Source organism: Danio aesculapii, chromosome 18 (assembly GCF_903798145.1).
Source record: "Danio aesculapii chromosome 18, fDanAes4.1, whole genome shotgun sequence".
Lineage (NCBI taxonomy): Eukaryota > Metazoa > Chordata > Actinopteri > Cypriniformes > Danionidae > Danio > Danio aesculapii.
In genome coordinates, this window is record NC_079452.1 from 1519619 (window position 1) to 1531513 (window position 11895).

The following is an 11895-nucleotide window of genomic DNA, read 5'->3' on the forward strand; positions in this document are numbered from 1 at the left end:
TAACTTGCACCCAAAAGAAGAAAGACACGTGTGTGTCTCTTTGGGCGCGTGATCCTCCCCCTCCCCTCTTGCTATAAAAAAAGGAGATAACACTCGTATTGGTTCGGTACAAAAGGCCAGCACGATTTTTGGACATTTCACGTTTAAAAGTGTGTTTGCTCTAATGTTTTATTGCTAATAGTTGTGTTTGTTTTACTACGTATGTAAGCAAGTATATTCACTATGGGGTGCATGTAAATGAAACGTCGTAGCGTGTGTAACACATGTAATTAACTGTATTTGATAAAGGCCATGATGTTTGATGTCAAACTAAAGCTATAAGGCTTAAGAGAACATTGGTTTAAATGATAAAACTGTATCTGCAAATAGTAGTTAATTACAGAGCTTTATAACAGTTTTGATAACAGTAAAGTGAAGTTTTATGCCACGGGTCTCCCCCTCCCTGTCGGAGACAACAAGGAAAAAGAGGGAGGGTAGACTCGCAAAGTAGCTGTGCCATTGGACAGTCACAGAGGTGGCTGGTCTCAACTCTAGCCACTATAAAACTTCAACAAGGTGAAAGTTTAACGGCTTTCGTTTGGCTTCATGAGGGGTTTCTACGCACAAACTTTGCGTTGCACGCTTCCCGTCTTTACAACATGCCTGCTGGACATCGCTCTTGGAAGAACTACCCATGTAAAGCCTGCGTCTGTCCGCCGTTACATCACAACGGCAACGAGAACCCGTTCACAGGAGCTCACGCTGCTTCTGTGTACGTTCGTGACTCGCATGAACTCAGTCTGACCCTGTTCTGCTCGTATAACCGCTTTCGCGTGAACACTCGGACGCAGCCCCATCCAGCAGTAGGGTCAGTCATTCAACGTCTCTGAACTCTTACTTCCTAAGTCTCGTAATTCTGCCGGAGCAGTCACTGGAGGAATTCCCATTCAACAAACTTCCCGTGTGCTGACGTCAAACTCTCCGTCACCGGGATAGGGAGTCCCACGCTCCAGAAGACGAAGGAAAACCCTCTCCAACAAAGGACATCCCTGCCACGTCAACGCGCTGCAACCAATCGGCTTGTCGAGTGTTACTGGTCATCAAAACGCAAGTAACACAAACAATGTTCACTCCTTGCTGAAGCTGGTGTTAAATTTAAGCTGTAAACCTTAGTCAGATTCTCTGCTTGGTGGTTTTCTCAGGTTGCAATGCTAAGAACTTAGCAAGTGCGAGACGTTTGGAACTCTTTGTTGTTCATCCTCAGTCATTCACCCATTCCAGAACTGTGTGTGTGCATCTGTATGTTTGTCTTTTAGAGTAGTGTACTGTGTGTTTAGTTTAATAAACTTGTTTCATTTTAAGATACTTGTCGGAGTTGTATGTGTTTCTAAGTTACTGCCTCAGCTATATGGTCTTGCTACCTTGCTTATATAAATACTGAAATCCTGTTTTATGTTATTATTGTTGGCCACGTAATAATATAACATAGATTTACCAAAGCTAAAATCACGCTGCTTACTTCTATTAGGGTGGACCAATAGATGACGTAAGTGTACGTGTTAACCTGTTTCTGACTGTGAGTCAGTCATTTGAATCTTCTGATTCAAATCCCCGAGAATTAATTTGAATTAATTTGAATTTATGAGCTAATTCTTAGAGTACCGGACATATTAGCTGGTCCAGGCACTACATATAATGGTGGAGTAAAATTTTGGGCAGTAGATTGAACTAAATTTTAAGCATATAAAACCCCTGAAACACATTGTCTCTATTTTTGACCGTAAAGATAGATTAGAGGAAACAGAGTTTGCTACACATGTCATTACTCTATCATTGTACCATGCGTTTTTTTGCTTGACTCCATGCTGAAGTGTTGTTGAGAAAGTAAAGCTGCATTTAATTCGTCCGCCGAGACGAACCGTGCACAAAAGTGCATTTAATTCATCCGCCGAGATGAACAGCGCTGTAACTGCAATTAATTCGTCCGCCGTGATGAACCGTGTGCAAAACTGCAGTCTATTCGTCCGCCGAGACGAACAGTAAAGCCGCTTTAAGAGCGCAGAAAGAGGTGGATAAGCGTGTCCCTTATCTCTCCTCTTAAAAGGGCCTTATACAGTGTGATCTCTTACGCCGCAAGACTCTGGCTCTGAAAGGGCCGTCTTTCTCCTGGCTACTGGGCTTAGAATAAATCAACCCACCTTTGCCGTTTTATTTGCTAAGAGCAGTGAATTAAAGAATGCGGTTGCTTAGATAACTGTGTTGTATTGTGGGAGAAAATATTTGTCTTGATCAAGTTTATGTGGTTGAATCCACAGCCATGTTACTGTTTAAAGAGACTATAACACGTAGTGCCGAGATCCCGGATCTCACCTTAATCTCAGTTACCCTGTTGATTAAAGTTTTGCTCTGCACTGATTAACGTTAGATAAATGATCTGACCAGTGCGCGTGACCACACAGCGAGGACCCGCGGCCTCCCTAGTGTATTAAACAGTAATCGCTAAAGCTGTATTCATTGGTCACTGACTATCAGAAGGATATTATTCTGAATAGTGCTATTGTGCAGTGTGAAGAGCGTGGTGCTTGTAAACTGCTATTTTGCCACTTAGTGTTCGTTGCATAGCAACGACCTTAACCCCGGAAGTCCTTAGGGACTCTCCGGAACTTTAGTCATTCGCGCATGCGCCAGCGTCGACTTGAACTGAAAGTAAACAAAGCCTAGCACGAGGCTAAGCTAACCGACGCTAACGCGTCGCATTAAAGTATATGTGTGTTTAGTGATATCGAAGGCTAGCACAAAGCATTGTATGGCTGATGTTAAAGTGAACTTTGATTCACGCTAGCGGATTTTCAATCTTTGATGTTTTCTCTTTATGCTTACCTTATGTCTCATCTCCTTTTCTCATTTGGAAAATAAGTTGACAAGTGCTGAAGTTAATAAAGGGTGTACGATCTCATTGTTAATGTTAATCACATTTGTCTAAACGGCTTTTGCCGCTATATTGGGCCCATGTCACCAGTCGAAACTCCCAAAAGCTGTTGGCCTTTTGCAAAACATACTATTGCTTAATCCCCTCGTTAGAATGTTTCACGAGTGACATAAATGCTTTTATCGAAACTACTCAACCTGTAAGAACGACCATTTCTTACCATGGTTGACTGGGAAGTCGATTTATAAGCATAGTGTTAAGTTTAATCAGAGCTGGGTCTCTACCCCACAAGCAGGTCGTCAAGAAGATAAGCATCGTCAGTCGCTATTTTTAACACTCATTCAGGCACAATTCATTTGGTGTGGTGTCAGTCCTATTGATTTAAGAAACCAACACTGTCATGGTTATTACAATTTCTCCTGTTTCATAGGAAATTTTAATAACAGCCGCAGTCCTGGTGATTAGAGACCCTACAATTCAAAAGTTAGCTTAGGAGCATTCTTTTGTTTTAGACTGAAGGAAGCTAAATCATCGCTCTCTTTCTAGGAAAGTGCAAACACCGATCTTTACCCTATTCTTTACACTTTTTATTACTTTGTATTTCTCTGTTCCTTAGCTGTGCCAACTGTACGTGTTTACTGATTCTCCCCACAGAGTTTACCAGTTAGACGCACATCCAGCAGAGGACCGCGGCCCAGAGAACAACATTCACCTAGAACACACACACTAGAACATTGGTACACATTTAACTTCTCACACTTAATATTACACACTGACATTGTTGGTCCCCTTGTTCTGCTGTGTTTCGTTCTCTCTCTTTCCTATTCTCGTCCCATTTTAAGGTGAGTGTCAGATCGGTTCTAAGTCTCCCCCACTGCAACAAACATAGCCCGTACTAAAGACCCTGCTGGCCATTGGAAGGACTTAGAAGCATGGCTGAGTGTGGTAACGGACAGTTTCCTCCCTAAGGCCGCCGAAAACCTGCAGCAACTGACCCAGGATCAGCTGGATGAGAACTTATCAAGCCTAATGTCGCAAGACCCAAGCCACAGCTACAGTCACAAAGACCTAGTCAAGATAACTGGAACGCTGAGTCACACTCTCATCGCCACCCTCAAGATAAGTGACAGGCATGCCAGCCAGCTCCAGCACAAGCTGACACACAGACAACTTCGCATCGAGCAACTAGAACTGGTGGCTCGACAGCAAACTGAACTGTCCACGAAGACGGATCAAGAGTTTAAGGAAGAGATAGATAAACTGCGAGAGAACCAAGCTGCTGCCACCCAAGAATTGGAGCAAGCCAAAGCAAACCACGCTGATGCTACCAACAAGCTTGAAGATGCAGAACAGCTACTGGAAGAAGCAAAGGTTGAAGCAAGAGACCAAAAAGCCAAAAAAAGAGCTCTTGAAACTCACCTAGATGAAGCGGGACATGAAGCCAATCGACTAACACAGGAACTGAACTACTTCAAAGAGGAGTCTGCCAGTGTCAAAGATGAACTTAAGTATGCCTACAAACTGCGACGTGAACCCGCCAAGGAAATATATGCATTAGCCTCACTCTTGCCAAGCAGGACAGGATCCCCTGTACCCGAACTCGAACTCACACATAGTGAGAAAGATGAGGAACCAAGCCGAAGAAGCTCACCAGCTCCTACTGCAGGGCCTGACCTCACCCCAAAGCGATGAGAGCCTGTGCTAGTCAGTCACAGATCAGCGCACAACATGGATCTCAAAGACCTCAATAAGCTGGCCAGGAACATTGGCAAGTTCACCCCAAGTGCGCCAGGTGGTCAGGAGGTCCACGCCTATCTACAAGACATTGATTTCCATCTGGAAATGAGACCCAATGTCTCAGACAAAGATAGACTTTACATGCATCAGGCGACATCCAGCCCTGAAGTATGCAGCTTCCTAGACCAACAGCCAGCTCGCACAAAGAATGACTACCTCCTACTCCAAGAAGCTCGCATCAAAGAATTTGCTGACCCCGAATTGAAGAGAGGACTGGTGGCTGCACTTGAGATGAAGCAAGCATACTACAGCCAACTCAGACGAGCCTATTTTGGAACTTGGAATGAACCCGAAATGGAAGAAGATCTGAACTTCAAGATTCTATTCCTGCAAAACCTCCATCCTGCTGTAAGCCACCATCTGGGAGTCCTTGCATGCCCACGAACAATGACTGTGCAACAGTTACGAGATTTGGCACATAAAGCCTATGGTAAACAGAAGATGGCTTCAGAAAAGAGCGCCAAAACCACCACTATTCTGGCCGTCGAAACCCAAAGTCCAGAACTGGCACTAGAGGGTGCCCAATGTCCAGACAAAACCGAGCAGTCTTCTAAAGAGGGTAAGGCATCGGCACCCCGCAGACAACGGGACTCTCATCCTGATGCTAGACCTAGACAGAGGAACAGTCGCTATGATGGACCCTCTGGACGACAACGCTCTCCTGAACGTCACTGGGAGAGATCGTGGACTCAATCCACTTCATTCGGCACTCAAAGGAGAAAAAGCTCGTCACAATCCAACGGTGCCTCCAAGGGACGACGACAAAACCCTGGATCAATAAGCCCAAGGAGTCGACGAAAGCACTCACCCCGATTCTCCACTGGCTGAACTCGATCTCAATCCCAACAAGAAGAAACTACCCCATCTGGTTTCGACCCTCAAGAAATGATGAGAATGATGATGAAAGAATTCTTCCAACGCAAGGAGGACGACAGGAATGGGAAAAAGGAGGATAAACTGGATTCAGCCTGACTAGCCGTCGAACAAAGCAGAAGCGACCATCAACAGACCCCTGAGAATAGCACTGTATACCCTCACTCTCAAAGAGCCATACCTGCAACTACCTCAAGTGAAACAGGAAACCTGTTTGAACGCCCAGCTATAGAGTTAAGCACTAACTCCACAGCTACTGCAGCAGATCACGGCAGCATCCCACAGACACCTGCTGATGAATTGCCAAAAATTCTTGAAAGTGCCATTCTGGTCGTCTGCCACTCCTCCGACGAACCTCAAGCCAGCCCTAAAATCCTACCTGTCCCATGCCAAACTCCTGTCCCTTAACTACTGGGTGACCTCATCGAAAGAGGTGTAGCAAGGAAATTCTATTTGTCTATCATCATCGAACGCCAAGTCGAAGCTCTCGTGGACACAGGAGCTGACATCACCCTAATGTCAGCAGAACTCCTCGAAGAAGTCCAAGAAAGAGCCAAGAGAACCAAAAGAACTCTCAGACTTCAAAGGTCTGAACTAAACCTCCAAGCCTTCTCCCACACTGGCCTACAGCTGAAACAGCTTGCCCCAGTACACTTGAAAGTGGGACCAATGAGCCTCGTTCACCCAGTTTACGTGTCACCACTCAACACGTACCCCCTCCTCAAAGGAAAAGATTTGCTGAACCGATTTGAACCTCTAATTGATTTTAAGCATATGAAGATATGGACTCAAGTCCGGGAGCCATTGCCCTTCCAGCCAGTTTGCTCCAAAGAGCCACAGTGTCAAGCTACAAGCACTGACCTGCTGTCCAAAAACTGTCCAAGCTAACTGAGTGTATTAAAGATGTTAAAGACTGGATGACCAACAATTATCTTCTCTTAAACTCAGACAAAACAGAATTATTACTTATTAGGCCTAAATCCTGTACACAGAAGATCTCACAACTCGACCTACAATTAGAGGGATACAAAGTTAGCGTTAGCTCTACTATAAAAGATCTGGGTGTCATATTAGACAGTAATTTAACTTTTAAAAATCATATATCCCATGTCACAAAAACTGCTTTCTTTCATCTGAGAAATATCGCTAAGTATGCTATCCATCTCAGATGCAGAAAAGCTAGTCCATGCTTTTATGACTTCTAGGCTGGACTACTGTAATGCACTGTTTGCTGGCTGCCCAGCATCATCTATTAACAAACTTCAATTAGTACAAAATGCAGCTGCCAGAGTTCTTACCAGGTCTAGAAAATTTGATCACATCACCCCAATTTTATCCTCCTTACACTGGCTGCCTGTTAAATTTCGTATTGAATTTAAAATATTGCTTCTTACATATAAAGCTTTAAATAATCTAGCTCCTGTTTATCTAACCAATCTTCTGTCTCGCTACAATCCAACTCGCTCTTTAAGATCTCAAAACTTAGGGCTTCTGGTAGTACCTAGAATAGCAAAGTCGAGTAAAGGAGGTCGAGCCTTCTCATTTATAGCTCCTAAACTCTAGAATAGCCTTCCTGATAACGTCCGAGGCTCAGACACACTCTCCCAATTCAAAACTAGATTAAAGACCTATCAGTTTAGTAAAGCATACACTCAGTGCACCACTTAGCGGGCTTCCACACAGGTTCTGCATCTTGTTTATATACACTATAAACAGCAGCTTCGCTAATTATTTTCTTTATTTTCCATTTCCACCTGGGGATACTCTTCCCGAGGCCCTCAGACTATGCAGAGTCACTGATTCGATCCAAGACCAACGATGAGATGATCCCAAGGTTTCCATATCCTGGACCAGGCCGTATGCTGAGCAGCTACTGTGGTGGTCATGGAGGAGTGGAGAACATGAGACTGATTCCTGTGACGGTCCAGAGACAGATGAGTCTTCGCTGAGGCCAGCTTCCAGCCTCCGCCACTGAGACTGCAGCTCTGCACAAGACGTTTGGCCAGCGGAGAAATTAAAATGGTCGTGCCCAACTGAGCCTGGTTTCTCTCAAGGTTTTCTTTCTTCCCTTTTAGCCATTTAGTGAAGTTTTTTTCCCTCTGCGCTGTCGCCACTAGCTTGCATGGTTCAGGATCTATAGAGCTGCGCATCGTTGGATTTGCTCTTCAGTGTTTGGACTCTCAGTAGTCATTATTAAACCACACTGAACTGAGCTAAACTGAACTGAACTTAAACACTACAACCCTTTATGTGAAGCTGCTTTGACACAATCTACATTGTATAAGCGCTATACAAATAAAGGTGAATTGAATTGAACTGACCCCAAATCACTGACTACTGGTGCAACCTCCAGCAGTAAGGATCAAGACCCCTTCCTCTGCTCACTGCAAGCTCCTGACTCAGACTCCAGCCCCATTCCAATCAAGACTGAAATAGACATTCAAGATACCTCAGTGTCCAATGCGGCCCTAGCACTGTGGGCAGAGAACTCAGCTGTCAGTCTAAAGCTCTTCCAAGCATTTAAAACGAAGACACCAGACTCTGAAGCCACATGTCTCAAAACACAGCCGCTTCCCCCTCAGTCCTTGTTCGACAGCCATGGTCATGTCCAAGATGATCTGTGCTGTGGACATCCGATGGAACAACAGACTGCTGAGTCACCACTTCCTCATTGTCCCTAACCTACCTCATGACATCTACATCGGAGCAGACATCCTAGTTCGGCTCAATGCCTGTGTGGACATTATCAACAATGTTGTGTGGGCCCCTCTGTCCAACCAACTGACCACTTCAGTCAATTTGAACCCCCTTTGATCTGGTCAAACCATACCAGATGCATGTGCCATGATCAATGAGAGAGAAGTCACAATCCCTGCATACAGGAAGAGTGTCAGCGTTCGCCTCAACATGCGACCTGGCCACACTGTCAACAGTAAGCTAGGATTCTTCCAGCCATCCAGGACCTGTCTGAAACTGGGCCTGACTCTGGAAGCCACCCCTCTCATTGATGCGTCATCACGTGCTATGTACATACTGTTCAACAACTGCACTGCCAGAGATGTCACTGTCCCTAAAACCAGTCACTTAGGGTGGCTCATCAACCAGGCGTTTCATGACTTTGACCTGATGGTACCTGTCATAGGCCCAATACCAGCCCAACCACTGTCTGACGAAGATGATGACACAGTGATGTTTACACGACCACATGGAAACATCACTATAACTTCTGTCCTGCCAGTGTCTCTAGAAAGTGTATGCCGATCCGAACTGACGGATGACACCCACCTCATGGTCTAAGCAGGCTCAACATAGCCTACAACAGAAACACCTAAGCCAATTGCCATCCAAACCCAAAGTCCCTCAAATGACTCGATTGCAGAACCCTATGCTGGGTTCATGGCACAGCTCCAACAGAACCTTAGTAAGGCTGACGCCCTCCACAAAGAAGCAGATCGCCAAGGACTCAAGTACAAGTACAAAGACTCCTTTGCCAAAGACTCCCTGGACTGTGGCCTAACCAACATCCATACTGTGCGCATACCAACTCACCCAAATGCGCCACCCACATTTGTGAGACAATATAAAATCCTGATTGGCTCATACGAGCCAGTGCAAGAAATCATCGACTCCATGTTGACCAAGGGGGTCATCCGCCCCTGTAACAGCACGTACTCTGCTCCAATATGGCCAGTACTAAAACTCAATGGGAAATGGCGACCTACTATCGACTACCGCAAGTTGAACCAGCAGGTGCCCCTGTCACGATGGCCTATGACTCAGTTGGACCAGGAAATCCCCAAAATCAAAGGCTTGACAATTCTCTCAACACTAGATGTCGCCTCCGGGTTCTGGACAATTCCAGTCCACCCTGATGACCAACACAAACTGGCATTCACCTTCGGCAACCAGCAATACACCTTTACACAGTGTCCTTTCGGCTATGCTAATTTACCAGCAGAATTCAACATCTTCCTGAACAAAGCATGCCCTTATGCCAGAGCCAGAGGTAATCTTGTCATAGATTAGATGTAGATGATCACCTCAAGGAAATCGATCACGTCCTTAACCAGCTGACAATCGCAGGAGCAAAGATTGCCCTCAACAAGGGACAATGGTGTAAAACCAAAGTGAATTACGTTGGCCTGCTCGTGGGACGAAATGGCATTGAACCGCAGTCTAGCCGTACCCAGACAATCCAAAGCATTAAAACACCCACCAACGTGTCTGAGCTAAGAAGCTTTCTGGGAGTGTGCAATTACTCAAGACAGTTCATCGAAGGCTACGCCAACCTTGCACGAGCACTAACCTCCCTCCTGAAAAAGGATGAACCTTTTGCGTGGGCAGAAGCCCAAGACAAAGCTATGAGCGCACTCAAACAATGCCTGTGCTCTGCTCCATGCCTAGCCTACCCAGACCCAAGCAAGGAGTTCTACCTGGATGCAGGTTTCTCCAAGCAATGCCTCAGCGCAAGGCTGTACCAGTTCCATGACAAAGACAAGCGAGTGGTCATCTATGCCAGCAAAAACCTGCTTTCACCAGAATGCAAGTACTCAGATTGTGAAAAGTCTTTACTGTGCACTGTGTGGGCCATCCAGCATTTCTCCAACTACATTGGAGCGCAAAAAGTGATCATAGAGACATGCCACCAGCCAGTGACCTTCCTCAACAGCCAGCGAATCAGAGATGGCGTGGTCACCAATGCACGCATAGCTACCTGGCTAAGGGCACTTCAGGGACCGGACGTTGAGGCAAGATATGCTCAAAACAACAAATCGTCCCTAGGAAATGGGCTAGCAACCTGCCAGAACTGCTCGACTGACACGCCGTGCGCCTCAACAGAGCCTATAAATCCGGTACCCCCACAACTGATGAACCACAGATACTTTGAGGAGAACGTATGTGAAGGAATGACCACTGCATATGTAGATGGCTGCTCATACAATCACCAGGGCAACTTGAAAGCTAGAGCAGGCGTGGTCTGGCTCGATGATGATCCCTGCCCACCACAACAATTCAAACTCGGCCCTCACTCGCAGCTGTTCTCATCACCCTGCAACTAGCTGCATCTCACAGCGTCAGAGAGCTCCTTATCTGCACCGATTCAAACTATGCTCGGCTGAGCTTCACATGCCATCTAGTGGGATGGAAACAAAATGGCTTTAAGACAGCTAACAACAAACCTGTCAAGCATCAAGAACTCTTCCAGTCATGCGACTCTATTGTTACCAAACATGACATGCTCGTCTATTGAAAAAAGGTCCGTGGACATTCACGCCAACCAGGGCAAGATAAAGACTTCAATGACCAAACAGACGCCCTCGCCAAAGCAGGCGCATTACATGGAGAGCCTTGGACATTTCAACCCCACCCACCCAACCCAAATGTGGCAGCCATTACCCGCCGCCTTTGCTGCCACTGATCTTGTCACCCTTTAAGCTTCGGATCAAGTTCTGCAAACTATGGTCGCTCACATCTCCGACCCTACGGCTAATCCACTCTCAGCCTCTGACCTGGCCAAGTCCTCGGAACTTCGCCATCTCAATTCCATCAAGCACCTGCTGCATCTCACAGAAGGCATACTCACATATGTCCCCGAGGTACTCACTCAATTACGACTCGTCATACCTCGTGGTTAGAGGGGGATGATGCTGATGTACGCCCACGATGCACCATGCGCTGGACATCATGGCGCCAAAGCCACCTACGAAATGCTCAAACAGGTAGCATATTGGCCTGGCATGCAACAGGATGTAGTGGAGTACGTAAAGGGATGTCTAGTGGGTTGCCAATTCCGAACAGCAAACCCAAACTACCGAGCATCGCTGCAAAGGAAAGGAATGACCTTCCCAATGTCAGACCTCCAAATTGATTGGGTAGGACTTCTGCCATGTTCGGCGCGGGGCAACAAATACTTTCTGACAGTAGTCTGCGAATTCACAAAATGGGTCGAATGTCTCCCAGCTCCCAACGATACAGCAGAAACTACAGCATGTCTGTTAATGAACCACATCTTCTCAAGATTCAGCCTGCCGTTTGGAGTCAACTCTGACCGAGGAACCCACTTTACAGGCGAAGTCATGCAGGAAGTGTGGAAACTTCTGGGACTCCAAGCCAAGCTTTATATAAGCCACCACCCAATCTCCTCTGGTCAAGTGGAACAAACCAACAGGACAGTGGTCAGCATGTTGAAAAAGTATGTGTCTGCCAATCAAAAGGACTGGGACATCAAACTCCCTCTCGTACTGATGGCAATAAGGGCCACCCCTCATCGCTCTACTGGGATACCCCATGATGACAGGACGGCAGATGACACTCCC

General features: G+C 46.2%; 1 pseudogene; it reads left to right on the forward strand.

Moving 5' to 3' along the window:
* Positions 1-638: 638 nt before the first annotated feature.
* Positions 639-5677, forward strand: LOC130246089 (uncharacterized; annotated as a pseudogene).
* The last annotated feature ends 6218 nt before the right edge of the window (positions 5678-11895 follow it).